The sequence below is a fragment of the Bos grunniens genome, chromosome 16, assembly GCF_055505025.1.
Source record: "Bos grunniens cultivar Pamir isolate PY7600 chromosome 16, Bosgru_T2T1.0, whole genome shotgun sequence".
Classification (NCBI taxonomy): Eukaryota; Metazoa; Chordata; class Mammalia; order Artiodactyla; family Bovidae; genus Bos; species Bos grunniens.
Genome location: NC_141180.1, coordinates 64,276,244 through 64,291,478, shown reverse-complemented (window position 1 = coordinate 64,291,478; position 15,235 = coordinate 64,276,244).

The following is a 15,235-nucleotide window of genomic DNA, read 5'->3' as shown; positions in this document are numbered from 1 at the left end:
TTATGGGAAATAGATGAGGAAACAGTGGAAACAGTGTCAGACTTTATTTTTTGGGGCTCCAAAAACACTGCAGATGGTGACTGCAGCCAGGAATTAAAAGACGCTTACTCCTTGGAAGGAAAATTATGATCAATCTAGATAGCATATTCAAAAGCAGAGACATTACTTTGTCAACAAAGGTCCATCTAGTCAAGGCTATGGTTTTTCCAGTGGTCATGTATGGATGTGAGAGTTGGGCTGTGAAGAGAGCTGAGTGCTGAAGAATTGATGCATTTCAACTGTGGTGTTGGAGAGGATTCTTGAGAGTCCCTTGGACTGCAAGGAGATCCAACCAGTCCATTCTAAAGGAGATCAGTCCTGGGTGTTCTTTGGAAGGACTGATGCTAAAGATGAAACTCCAATACTTTGGCAACCTCATGCAAAGAGTTGACTCATTGGAAAAGCCTCTGATGCTGGGAAGGATTGGGGGCAGGAGGAGAAGGGGCCGACAGAGGATGAGATGGCTGGATGGCATCACTGACTCGATGGACATGATTTTGGGTGAATTCCAGGAGTTGGTGATGGACAGGGAGGCCTGGCGTGCTGCAATTCATGATGTTGCAAAGAGTCAGACATGACTGAGCGACTGAACTGAACTGACTGAATTGATGGTTTTTCCAGTCATCATGAACGATGTGAGAGTTGGACCATAAAGAAGGCTGAGCACCAAAGAATTGATGCTTTTGGACTGTGGTGTTGGAGAAGACTCTTCAGAGTCCCTTGGACAGCAAGGAGACAAGGAGAGGGCTTTGCCTAGGCTAACAATCATAGAGGAAATCAACCCTGAATATTCATTGAAAGGACTGATGCTGAAGATAAAGTTCCAATACTTTGGCCACCTGATATGAAGAGCTAACTCATTGGAAAAGACTCTGATGCTGGGGAAGATTGAGGGCAGGGGGAGAAGGGGACGACAGAGGATGAGATGGTTAGATGGCATCATCAACTCAGAGGACATGAGTTTGAAAACTCCCAGGAAATAGTGTAGTACAGTGTAGAAGCCTTGTATATTGCCATCCATGGGGTTGCAAAGAGATGGACATGGCTTAACAATAAAAACCAGAAATGGTTCTGAGAATTTTGACTAAAAGATTTAGTGGCAATAATATAGTAAAAAACTGGAAGAAATGGGAGGTTGTGTTTGGAATGTGTTGGTGAAAACTTAATAATCTAAACTTAATAATATTCTGCAGAAATAGAAGTCTCAATCACACATTTTAAGTCTATACCACGTGAGAACAGTTGCAGACCTGCAGAAGTTTATGGGCCACTGTAAACAACACTCATCAATTGAGATCATGTAGTAGCTGAGCTTAAGTACTACTGATAAAATGGTAATTCTTTATCCTTTAACAGTCCCTTTAATGGAAAACCACAATGACAAGGCAAGATAATTTCAAACAGGGTGTGAAGAATGGGAAAAATCAAGCATATATTTGATGTAAGTAAATTGCCACAGATATAACTTTTTATATATGTCTTGGAACTTACTAACATGAAGCTCCCTTTGGCCATTTTAAATGTTATCTCCAAGGAAAAAATTAACTACATTTAAGATATGCATACGTTCTTTGGGCTTCCCTGGTATCTTGGCCAGTAAAGTGTTCTTTATATAACTTTACAGAAATAATCAATGTAATATGGTCATTTCACATTCCTTTGGGATATAGTTTCCAAAAGACCTCTATTTTGAATGCCATACTTGTAATCTTTTAAATTAAAATCTGCTTTTGCTAGGTGATTAGATGTGATCTGAGATATTGTATCAGAGCCAAAGAACACTACCATAATTTTAAAGAAGAGCTCAAGTTATGCTATTATAGCCCCAATAAAACACATTTTTATTCTTTTCATTTAAACATAATCCCTGAAAATTGTATAATTACTGAAACAATTAGAACTTATTATTCAAAAGATATACCTTGTATGATACAAAAAATATGCTATGAAGCTTTTGTGTTAATTATCTTAAAAATTTTTACTGAAGTATTTACCCACTCTTTAAAGGATGTAGAATTTCTTTATAGGTTTAATTTCTTTCTTCAACTTTCTTCAGTCAAATTTAGTTTCTCTGGCTTCTTCTCCTTCATTTTATATATTATTATATGAGAACACAGTCCTGCTATTTTTTTGTGTACACAACTTTCTTCTATATATAAGTAATCTCTCTCATGTTGCATATTTCAACTATATGCTGGCAAATTCCTTGTGTCTTTTTTCAGTCAATCTTAAAGCTTTTTCATAGCAAAGGAAGACATAAACAAAATGAAACAACAACCTACAGAGTGGGAGAAAATATTTGCAAATGAGGCAACCAACAAGGAATTAATCTCCAAAATATACCAACAGCTGATACAACTCAGTATGAGAAAAATGAACAACCCAATCAAAAAATGGGCAGAAGATCTAAATAGACATTCCTCCAAAGAAGACATAGAGATGGCCAAAGGCACGCGAAAATCTGTTCAGCATCACTAATTATTGCAGAAATGTAAATAAAAACTACAATGAGTTATTACCTCATGTTAATCAGAATGGCCATCATCAAAACATCTATTAATACAAACAATAAGTGCTGGAGAGGGTGTGGAGAAAAGGGAATCCTCCTACACTGTTGGTGGAAATGTGAACTGGTACAACTATTATGGAAAACTGTATGGAGCTTCCTTAAATATCCTAAAAATAGATTGACCATATGACCCTGGAAACCCACTCTTGGGGGTATACTCAGAGAGAACCATAACTGAAAAAGATACATGCACTCCAAGGATCATAGCACACTATTTACAGTACCCAAGACATGGAAATAACCTAAATGTCCATTGACAGATGAATGGATAAAGAAGAGCTGATATACCACTCCCACAATGGTAGTATTACATGCATGATTACTCAGCCAGAGAAAGAAGGGAATAACGCTATTTGCAGCAGCATGCATGGACGAGGGATTATCACACGAAGTGAAGTAAGCCGGTCAGAGAAAGACAAGTATCATATCACTTATTTGTGGAGTCTATAAAAAAAGATAAGAATATTTCCAAAATGGAAAGAGACTCACAGACCTAGGAAAACAAATTTATAGCTCCCAAAGGAGAAAGGGGCATGGGGGAAAAGAAGGATAAATTAGGAATTTGAGATTAATTTATACACAGCCATATATATAGTAGCCAACAAGGACATACTGTAGAGCACAGGGAACTATACGCAATATTTTGTGATAATCAATATAGGCAAAGAATCTGAATCTGAATGAATATATATTCAATTCAATATCTGTAAACTGAATCATTCTGCTGTACACCTGAAACTAGCATGATATTGTAAATCAACTATACTTCAGTTTTAAAAAATTGCCTCCATTCAACCTTTACAGCGAAGTTCTAGGAAGGCTTTATGATCCTTGATTCGTAGCCTCTACTTAATTCATGTTCACAATTTTAAAATATTTTAAACTTGCTTTCTTTCAACATACATCTTTATAAAATTTCACATGGAAAATGGATAACTTTTTTTTCAAGTTAGCCTCTGACTTAACTATGAAATGAAGGGAAGGTTTTTTAAAGTAGGTTTTCTAAATTCCTTCTCATACAAATACCTTAACTGATCGATTTAATCATTGTTATTACTGGATTACTAACAAAGTGTAAATAGACTCTTATTTGGCCTTTGGAACAAAACAAAGTGTTAGATTTGTGACTTGCCCACTCTCTGCTAGGGCAATTTTGTTTCTATAGAACAGGAAGTTCCCACAATTCATGCATTTTCTCTTAAAATGAATGCCGGTATTAACTGGTGAAATAGTAACAGTTATCATTGTTCCAACGTGGCTTGAACATAGACAGCAATGGAAGATGTTGCTTACTCTCACAGAGGGCAGTCACTGAATTAGTCTAATTGCTGGCACACGTTCTAAGCTAGAGGGAAAAGTACATAAGCAGGACACAGTTCTTTTTAATGACTTCTCTCTCCCCTGTTATTTGAAGAGTGGATTGCTTCATATTGAATACAATGGTACACACTGTTAACAGCCTGTATTCTTTCCTTTAATTTAGTAAAACAACCTACATCTTTGTGGTAAGCAATGCACTAAGTTAAAATGAAACAAAATGAAATAACAGGGGGAAAGTAAGTTATTTTATTCTTTTCAATAATGTTATAGGTTGGTAATGAGATTTGAGCTACCTTTCTGTGGAATTACTAAGAAAGCCCTTGAAGTGGGGTTTCCTGGGCAGGCCCCTTTAATCCCTCCCTTTCCTCTTTGATAACAGAGCTAATGGAAGAAATGTTGTAGGAGAGATAAAAAAGAGCTGGATCGATGAAACTCCTAACATCTTGGGCTGCCTAATTTCATGCTTTTTTTTCCCCCTTGAAACAGCACATTTGAAAACAGATTTATCACTACATTTTGGATGTTCTTACGTGAAGCTGAATGTAATCCTACATGAAACTGTCTAAATAAGCCAATTTCAGAAATAAGTAAGAATTTTTAAAGGTCCATTCATGAGAAAAATATTCCAAATTTTGAAAGTTACATGAACAGAGAATCATAAAATATAAAGCAAATAAGATTATCAACCTAAAAAGTCTCAAATCTTATAAAATATCAAATTTAGTAAGACAGGTCACACTATGACTTTTCAAAAAAAAAAAAACTTTTTGAAGATGTGTATGTATTTTTAAATGCCAATTATTACATGAAACTAGAGAGTGATAATAGAATATTGAAAGCAGTTAAATATAAAAGGAAGCTAAACAATTTTGTTGTGCTAGTGGTAAAGAACCTGCCTGCCAATGCAGGAGACATAAGAGATCTGGGTTCAATCCCTGGGTCAGGAAGATTCCCTGGAGGACGACATGATGACCCACTCTAGTATTCTTGCCTGGATAATCCAACGAACAGAGGAGGCTGGCGGGCTGCAATCCAGGGGGTTGCCAAGTTGGACATGACTGAAATGACTTAGCACCAAAACAATTTTTGAGAAAAATACCAATAGGATCTGCTTTTTTTGGTCACGATGATAATAGTTTCCATATCAAGGCATGTCCAGCCTCCATAGCTGCCAGGATTCAAGGTTGGAGGTGTGATGCCCTTTGGTTTCCAGAGATAAACCTGGGCCCGATGGTGGCCAGTAAGAACCATCATGTCTACTCTATTGGACATAAAATTTTTGATAAATTAAGGAGCAGAGGCAAAGAAGAATAGAACCTTTGCTAATCTAGACAAGTGGTGTTTGGAATTGTATACTTTAGACTATTCTGCCAGAATATAATTGGATAAAAAAGAAAACTAAATATATAGATTGATTTTTCACCCATTACTGCAGTTAAGTGACCTGCCAAGAAACAGAAGAGAAAAAAGAAATAAAGAAAAAAAAAAAAACTCTCCTATTCTCACAAGCACTGATATGATAAAGTATTTAAAATATTATGTAGATTTATTATATTATTTTTTATAAGTGCAGCATTCAGTGTCACATTAACTCAGCAAATTAGCATCTCCTACTAATGAGGTCTAGACTTAGGACTTTCTTTTATATGAACCAATTAATTTTCATTTCCTTCATTGACAATGTCGCTGAAATTGTATCGGGCATTTTGAAAATTTTGTGATCACCAATGTATATATACAAAATTATTGTGTACAATCTACATATATAATTTTTACTGTCAATTACATCTCAATAAACTTGGAAAGATGTGACACTCTATTGGTAGATATTATTTATCACAGTGAACTATTGTTATACTTTACCATGATAAAAAATATAGAAATATCTGAATTTTGTTCAAATTATGATTACAAATATGAAGCATATGATACTTTAATGGAATAGTAAGCTCAATAATGCATAAAGAATGTTTCTACATACTCTTTATCCATTATGAAGCATTCATATGTTTCTCAATTTTCTCCTTTTAAATAACATATATTGTTAAACATTTGTATAAATAGATACATATAATTGTAATTATTATGTATTATTTATAGATCATTGTTATTAATAATTATTCACAGATACCTTAAAGACAGAGGGTTGATATATATACATATATATATGTATATATATATATCTCATAATATATATCTAATGCTGCTGCTGCTGCTAAGTCACTTCAGTTGTGTCTGACTCTGTGTGACCCCACAGATGGCAGCCCACCAGGCTCCTCTGTCCATGGGATTCTCTAGGAAGAATACTGGAGTGGGTTGCCATTTCCTTCTCTGAATATATATCTAATATGTATATCGTATAGATATATCTAATATATATATATATTTAATATATTTAATCTTTTTCTTTTCATACTACTTGACTACTCCACTAACTTGGATACTCCTTTATCTTTACTTCAGGTGCCACATTCCAGCTAGAGCAATACTTGACTCATGACAGAAGGGGAAAAAAATACAGCTACTTTTTAAAGCTTCTATTAACACGTTATTTGCTAAAGAAAGTTGTATGACCAAGTCTGTTGCCAATATTTCAAGTAAATATAATCATTCACAATAGAAGAACAGAAAGAGTTTTGGAACATTAATGCAATCTAGCTCACTCCATGGATATGTTTTAAAATCCTCAGCTAAATGTTAAAGATATTATTCAAATTGCCTGGCTTATTTATCCATGCCTTTTCCTAGTCATATATGTATATAAAGCTACATTACAACTTAATTTTCTATTCCAGTGACTAAAGCACTAGCATCAGACTTTTGAGTACAGTTGTTAATACCTTAATAAACCTTAAGGGTAATGCATATTCGATTATGTGAGATTACAGTTTGCCTCTGTATGAGTCTGCTAAGGCTGCCATAACAAAATATCATACACCAAGTGGCTTAAACAACACACATTTTATTTTTTCACAGCTCAGGTGGCAGGAAGTCCGAGATCAGGGTGCCAGCACCGTCAGTTTCTGATGAGCTCTCTCTGGCTGGTTAGTGGTGGCTCTCCCCTAGTACCCATGGAGTACTAGTATTTCTTCCTATATAGGCACTAATCCTGTTAGACCAAAGCCCTCTTGCAGGACCCTAATTACCTCCCAGAGGCCTTAAAATATCATCACATTGAAGGTTAGACTTCAACATATGAATCTGAAGAGGGACATAAATACTCACCCCACAAGAGTGTCCAACTGGCCAATTCTGTGCCTCCTTTTCCTTTTTGTTGCTTGCTGTTTAGATCTTGTTGTAGTAAGAAAATCCTCTCTACTTCAGCTTGATGCTTTTTAAGTTTGGATTTATTCTGAAGTCTTTATCATCATAGTCTTCATTTTGATGTATCTGTGTCTGTGCATCATCCCACTGGAGCCAGACTTGTTCCCAGTTCTTAATACCAGAACTCAACACTATTGTCAATGCTCTGTATTTCACCTCATCTGTGAAAGGAGGTGCGCTCTCACCCTTAAAATACTCTCTAGGGAGAGTAGCCTAGATTACACAGGTGTGCCCAATGTAATCAGAAGGCTCAAAAGTAGAGGATGGAGGCAGAAGAGAATGTCAGAGGGAGATTTACCTGTGGAGGAAAGTCACCGGCAGATGCAATGTTGCTTCTTTTGAAGGTGAAGAAGGTCATGATGCCTGGAAGGTGGGGGAACTCCAAAGGCTGGAAATGAGACAGTGGATTCTTCCTTCCAGAGTCCAGAAAGGAACCTGACCCTGCTGACACCTTAACTGTAGCTCACTGAAGCCTGTGTTGGACTCCTATCCTATGCTAGTGTAAGATAATAAATATATGTTGTTTAAAACCACTGGGGTAGTTGGTTATACTAGTTATAAAAAACCTTATATCAGTTTCAGAAGGAAAAAAGTGATTCCACATCCAGTTTTGGAGGCTTAGAATGATATTTCTAAACATGTGAATAACATGATTTATACACTAATAAATCATAAGGAATCCTATCATACCTACAGTGATAATAAACAGAAGTTAATTCCAAGTATATGTGAGCAATTGCATTTGGGAAATTATAATAAAAGCATATGTACTAAATAAAAATATACAAGCTAAATTTCTTGCCAATATCTTAGAAATTATTACCATTTTGACTAAAACTGAATATTATTTGCTGAGGCTGGGGAATGGAATGTCAAGTTAGATATTATAGACAAGACAGTGATCAAATTATATTTAATTTGTGGAATTAATGAATTTGGTCATTATTTACATGAAAGATATAGTAAACAAAAACATTTTCACATTTATGAAACCATGAGAAATCATAGTTTTAAAGTGCAATTAATTTAATCCTTAAAAAGATGAAATAGAAAATAACACAGAAATTATATAAAATTACAGAATTATTTAACTTGCTACAAAGAAGAAACAAAAGGAATGTAAGTAAAGATTAGCATGAAGTGTAACTGGTATGGATTAAAAAATCATAAATTCTTAAAACAGACACCATGGGACAATTTCAACATAGAACTCATTCTTTATTTAAAAATAATAGATTATAATAACTGTAAACATTTTGCAAGAGAAACTATGTAACAAACCAACAACAAATATTACCCAGAGTTAAGGAGAAAGATTTAGTCATATTTATTCCATCTACTTAAAAAAATTTTTTTTCTAACCTACATTAAAATAAGGCTCAGATATCAAAGTTATTTCACCCATATAAACTTAGTATGCACAACTGATAAATATATACATTGTTTTATAAAATCAAAATCCATATTCACAAATAGAAAAATAATGACTCTCGTTTCAGGTGAAGATTTCAAAGGGGCTGTCCAGGTGGCACTAGTGGTAAAGAACGCATCCGTCAATGCAGGATACATAATGAGACAAGAGTTCTATCCTTGGGTTGGAAAGATCTCCTGCAGAAGGGCATGGCAACCCACTTCAGTATTCTTGCCTGGAGAATCCCAGGAACATAGGAGCCTGCAGGGCTACAGTCCAGAGAGTCTGTCACAAAGAGTCTGATGGGACTGAAGCAACTTAGCATGCATGCATGCAATGATGTCAAAATGCAATTTCTCTATGTGTTTACCAAAATCCTATTTTTAGTTTTAAATTTCAATGAGAATTCAAAAGAGTGCCATACACAATTTTTGATATTATTTCTTTTATGTCTCTTTAATTTAGAGCTAATGCATACCATTTTTATGTTTTATTAATTAATAAAATTAATGAATAAAGTAAGTTACCTTGTGTGCATGCTAAGTCACTTCAGTCGTGTCTGACTCTTTATGACCCTATGGACTACATGTAGCCTGCCATGCTCCTCTGTCCTTGGGGATTTTCCAGGCAAGAACACTGGAGTGGGTTGTCATGCCCCCCTCCACAGGATCTTCCCCATCAAGTGACGGAAACCTAGTCTCTCACATCTCCTGCATTGGCAGGTGGGTTTTTTATAGCACTAGTACCAACTGGGTGGCCCCAAGTTACCTTGCAGAATGTCTTAAATTTTTTAATGTTCCATTTGCTTGATTAGGCTCAAATGCTATTAGGTGCTCCGTGGTTACAGCCTGTCAATGACAAAAAGTCCAGTTATTGGACACTTACTGAAGTTAAGATTGATCTGTGGCTCACATGGTGATGTTCTCATTCCTCCATCAGTAAGATTTCCTAAAGTATTTCTACATTGGTTTCATACACTGATGCCTTTTCCCTGAATCACAGATTCCACTATAGGATTATTCCTTTCACAATTGTTCACTAAAACTCCATTTATAAGGAGAAAATTTTCTCGTCAATAGTGCAATTGCCTTGAAGTAGATTTCAAACAAAAAATATGGAATAAACTATTAATTCTTTTATTTTGTTTGACAATATTCAGGGCAAGGAGTTTTTGCCTCAGATATTTTCAGTGGTGTCCAATCTTGCTTTTTTGTTTGGAGGGAGTGGTGAAGGTGTAGTGGATTGCTTTACTGATTTCATTAGTGTATCTTTATCTACCAGAAAAATGTAAACGTGTACCATTGGCTAAATGATATTCAGTGTCTCACAGACTACAACATACATTTCACTCTTAATATCAGACTTGGTTGTTTTATTTGGCCAATGAATGTATGAAAATTTTACTGTCCAAAGTGAAAGTGAAAGTTGCTCAGTCATGTCCGACTCTTTGCCACCCCATGGTCTGTACAGTCCATGGAATTCTCCAGGCCAGAATACTGGCATGGGTAGCCTTTCCCTTCTCCAGGGGATCTTCCCAACCCAAGGATTGAACCCACATCTCCCACACTGCAGGTGGATTCTTTACCAGCTGAGCCACGAGGGAAGCCCTACTGTCCAAACAGAACCTTTATCAAAACAACATTTATCATTATATGGATTAGCGAGTCTCTTGTGTTACTTACTTCTAATGAGATAAGCAAGTCTTACATAGGGGCTACACCTTCAACCTTAGCTCTAAAATGTGAAGACCTGTAAAGACCACCTGAGTTGGACATATCCCTCCAGCCACAAGCACACAGTCAGTCACATGTGTGCTGTGCTTAGTCCTGTCTCACTCTTTGCAAGCCCATGGATTACAGCCCACCAGGCTTCTCTGTTGATGGGATTTCCCAGGCAAGAATACTGAAGTGGGTTGCCATGCCCTCTTCCAGGGCATCTTCCTGTCTCAGGGATCAAACCCACATTTCCCACGTCACTTGCATTGCAGGCAGATTCTTTATTGCTAAACCCCTTGGGAAGCACTTCAGTCAGCTACATCAACCGCTAATTTGGATGTGTGACCCACTCATTATATGGTTAGTTTATAGACTCACCATTGTAGTGGGAAACTTATCTATGTCTGTCCTTGTGACAGCACCTATCTGAGGCATGACTTTAAGAAGCCAACTTCACAGGCAACACATTATTGGTTTTCTAAGTTTGAACTCTTTACTTAGGTCTAGGTCACATTACTGGGTATTTAGAGTTGGACACGACTGAGCAACTTCACTTTCACTTTTCACCTTCATGCACTGGAGAAGGAAATGGCAACCCACTCCAGTGTTCTTGCCTGGAGAATCCCAGGGACGAGGGAGCCTGGTGGGAGGCTGTCTATGGGGTCACACAGAGTCGGACACCACTGAAGTGACTTAGCAGCAGCAGCAGCTGTTTATTTATCAATAGATTTGGTCTGATTTATCCTTAGATATTATGAGATTCCTCATACATAAGAATGTAACTGGATTCTGAATATAATGATGAAATCCAACAATGTCTGTTAATTACTGAGAGTTTGATGTGCCAGTGTATTATTTGGAAATTTGAATGTGTTAATCAATAACAAGAAATTCATATTACATCATTTCAGATTAGAGTCTTCAGGACAATTCATTGGCATTTTGCCAATTGTAAAATGTAATAAATTAAACTATGAAGTATGCTACAATGCTCATAGTCATTCTCTCTTTGCTGTTGGCCTCTCAGAGATGAAAGCATGGCTATGATGCCAGTGCTCAGAAGTTCACAAGATGAGAGAGTGATAGCAGGGGAGTGAAAGAGAGCAACAGAGTATCTATTATTTTGACTGCCTTTTATTATTACTAAGAAGTTAACTCTGGGATGGACTCTGCCACAATGACAAACAGTAAATTACTACTCAAAATTTTTAATATTATGTTAATGGACTTGTTGCTAATGTTGGCAATTGAACATCTTTAATTATGTGAAACATCACCATTAACACTTTTTAAGATATTTTTCATCTCTAAAATATTAGTTACTGTATTAAATATGTTTTCATTTCCTTAACTACTGTCTTGAAGGGAACAGTTTCTTTTATTAATTGAAATTTAAATTGATTTCAAAAGAGAATGGTTATATTGCATATAGAACAGATTTAATTCCTTAGCAATTTTGTGTATGGATTACAGTTCTTTTGCCACAGAATACAGATCATAATATAATAATATCCTTCTGTCTTAAAATAGCCAATCACCATCAAGATTGTACACAATTTACATCCGATGTAACATTTGTAATAATTTAATTTTTGGATCATGTTATGTACATTTTAAATAAGAAAGGAGGAATTAATATAAGTGCAAAGAATAATTTTGACATGAGAGAATAATATGTCCAACCATCCATGAAGCTACGGGAAGTAAAAGTTACAATTTTTTGCTTCAAAGATGAATATGTTTAATGGAAGATATAAATATTATAAATCTGGTGAAACAATTTGGAAGTGATTGCTTTATTTCTGGATGGACAAAAAAATATACAACGGAGAGGCAAGATGGGAGAAGAAAACAAAACAGTATATAAAATAAGATAGAAAATAATTTTTTTGTTTGTTTGCTTGCTTTTTGTACAAGCAGGAATAGGCAGAATCCAACTGGCTTAAAATCTCAAGGACATTTATCACAAGTAAGCTTAACAGACTCTTAAGAGTCCCTTGGACTGCAAGGAGATCAAACCAGTTCATCCTAAAGGAAATCAGTTCTGAATATTCATTGGAAAGACTGGTGCTGACCCTGAAGCCCCAATACTTTGGCCACCTGATGTGAAGAACTGACTCACTGGTAAAGACCCTGATGCTGGGAAAGATTGAAGGTGGGATGAGAAGGGGATGATAGAGGAGGAGATGGTTGGATGGCATCACCGACTTGACAGACATGATTTTGAGCAAGCTCCGGGAGTTGGTGATGGACAGAGAAGCCTGGCGTGCTACAGTACATGGTGTCGCAAAGAGTTGGACACAACTTAGTGACTGAATTGATCTGAACTGAAGCTTAACAGAATATATTTCAGCATAAGGTATTAATATCAATAATGATAAATTAACTCACATAATAGGAATTACAAATCATATAGAAGGAGCACAAGAGTAAATTTCATAATATTTCAAATGAACTTGCCTTCATATTGACAAGAGGGATCTCTGAAATAGAAGATATTAAACAATGAAAAGTCTAATTGTCTCCAAGGGTTGTGCAATGTGAGAATACATGTAGTTGGAATTTGTGAAATCTTTCCATCTGAAGAAAAGCTGACCTAAGCTGGGAAATCAATAACCTCAGACATGCAGATGACACCACCCTTATGGCAGAAAGTGAGGAAGAACTCAAGAGCCTCTTGATGAAAGTGAAAGAGGAGAGTGAAAAAGTTGGCCTAAAACTCAACATTCAAAAAACTAAGATCATGGTATCCGGTCCCATCACTTCACGGCAAATAGATGGGGAAACAGTGGAAACAGTAGCTGACTTTATTTTTCTGCGCTCCAAAAATCACTGCAGATGGTGATGGAAGCCATGAAATTAAAAGATGCTTACTCCTTGGAAGGAAAGTTATGACCAACCTAGACAGCATATTAAAAAGCAGAGACATTACTTTGCCACAAAGGTCCGTCTAGTCAAGGCTATGGTTTTTCCAGTAGCCATGTATGGATGTGAGAGTTGGACTATAAAGAAAGCTGAGCACTGAAGAATTGATGCTTTTGAACTGTGGTGTTGGAGAAGACTCTTGAGAGTCCCTTGGACTACAAGGAGATCCAACCAGTCCATTCTAAAGGAGATCAGTCCTGGGTGTTCATTAGAAGGACTAATGTTGAAGTTAGAACTCCAATACTTTGGCCACCTGATACAAAGAACTGACTCATTAGAAAAGACCCTGATGCTGGGAAAGATTGAAGGTGGGAGGAGACGGGGATGACAGAGCTTGAGATGGTTGGATGGCATCACCGACTCAATGGACATGGAGTTTGAGTAAACTCTGGGAGTTGGTAACGGACAGGGAGGCCTGGCATGCTGTGGTCATGGGGTGGCAAAGAATCAGACACGACTTAGTGATTGAACTGAAGTGAACTGAAAGCTGGGAAATGAATTTTTATACCTTTTCCACTCTCATTTTCAATATTTGCATGTTTTTGGAGTAACTTATGGGGCTAAATCTATCTTCTACAAACAGAATTAATATTAGGAAAACCACTTTTTTTGCACTGACTGTGAGGATTTAACATAAAACTATATTGATTTACCCTGAGCTTATGTAATTATGACAACTATGCAGCATGTGGTTAATTATTTTATGAAAATAAGATGATGGCCCATATTATATGTTTAACTTGCTAGAATATATTTTATTATATCACATTTAAGGAGGAAAGAGTCTAGAAAGAGAGTTTAAATTATGGATTTTTAAGGTTATGTTAAGCATTGCAATGTGGTACTAACCTTTTACACAGATACAATTAAGTCTCAGTCTGCCATTTCAGCACCTGCCCTTCAGGGAGTTTATAGCTGATATTTTAAGCAGACAGTAAATGCAGAAAGGAAATTTCATACAGCATAATCAACAAATACATGTAAAAATTCAACTCTATAACTAAAATCCCATTACATATCTATTTAATCTCATTTTTGAAGGAAATGCTACTTTTTTTCTTTCTAGAGCAATAAAATGCTACATTTGAAATCAATCTGTGCATAACTCACTGACATGGATTAAAACTCTAGCTTGTGTGGCATTTTTAGCAGAGTGTACAAAATGGAAATGTCACCTTTTCTTTTGGGTGAAAGTCTTTTGACTTTGCCTAGAATAAAATACAGTTTAACATTAGCTTTAAAAGAGAAAAATTCTCTGTTAACCTAAAAGTTCACCAAAATGTTAAGTCTGCAAAACTATTACTAAATAACAGAATGTCTCAAGAGGTATCATTGGCCAGAGACAATAATTCTAATTCTTTTTTTTTTCTTATACTTCATTGGAGGAATAATCCAAATAGACCAAAGTAATTTTTCTAGAACTATGCATGGAAATCTTCATAAAATACACTATGTATCTACTCACCAGTTTCCTTTGGAGTGCCATTTTGAAAGTTATACTCATTTTGTGAGTATACCAAGTCCACTGATGAACTAAAGTAAACCAGAAGATAAATGTTACATATCCTGATGTCTCCACACTTGCTTTATGAATTCTTATATGCTAATGAGATGATTGGAGAAGGCAATGGCACCCCACTCCAGTACTCTTGCCTGGAAAATCCCATGGATGGAGGACCCTGGTGGGCTGCAGTCCATGGGGTCGCTGGGAGTCGGGCACGACTGAGCGACTTCACTTTCACTTTTCACTTGCATGCATTGGAGAAGGAAATGGCAACCCATTCCAGTGTTCTTGCCTGGAGGATCCCAGGGAAGGTGGAGCCTGATGGGCTGCCGTCTCTGGGGTCGCACAGAGTCGGACACGACTGAAGCGACTTAGCAGCAGCAGCAGCAATGAGATGATTTCTCATGGCCTTGAAGCCTTGAACTGAT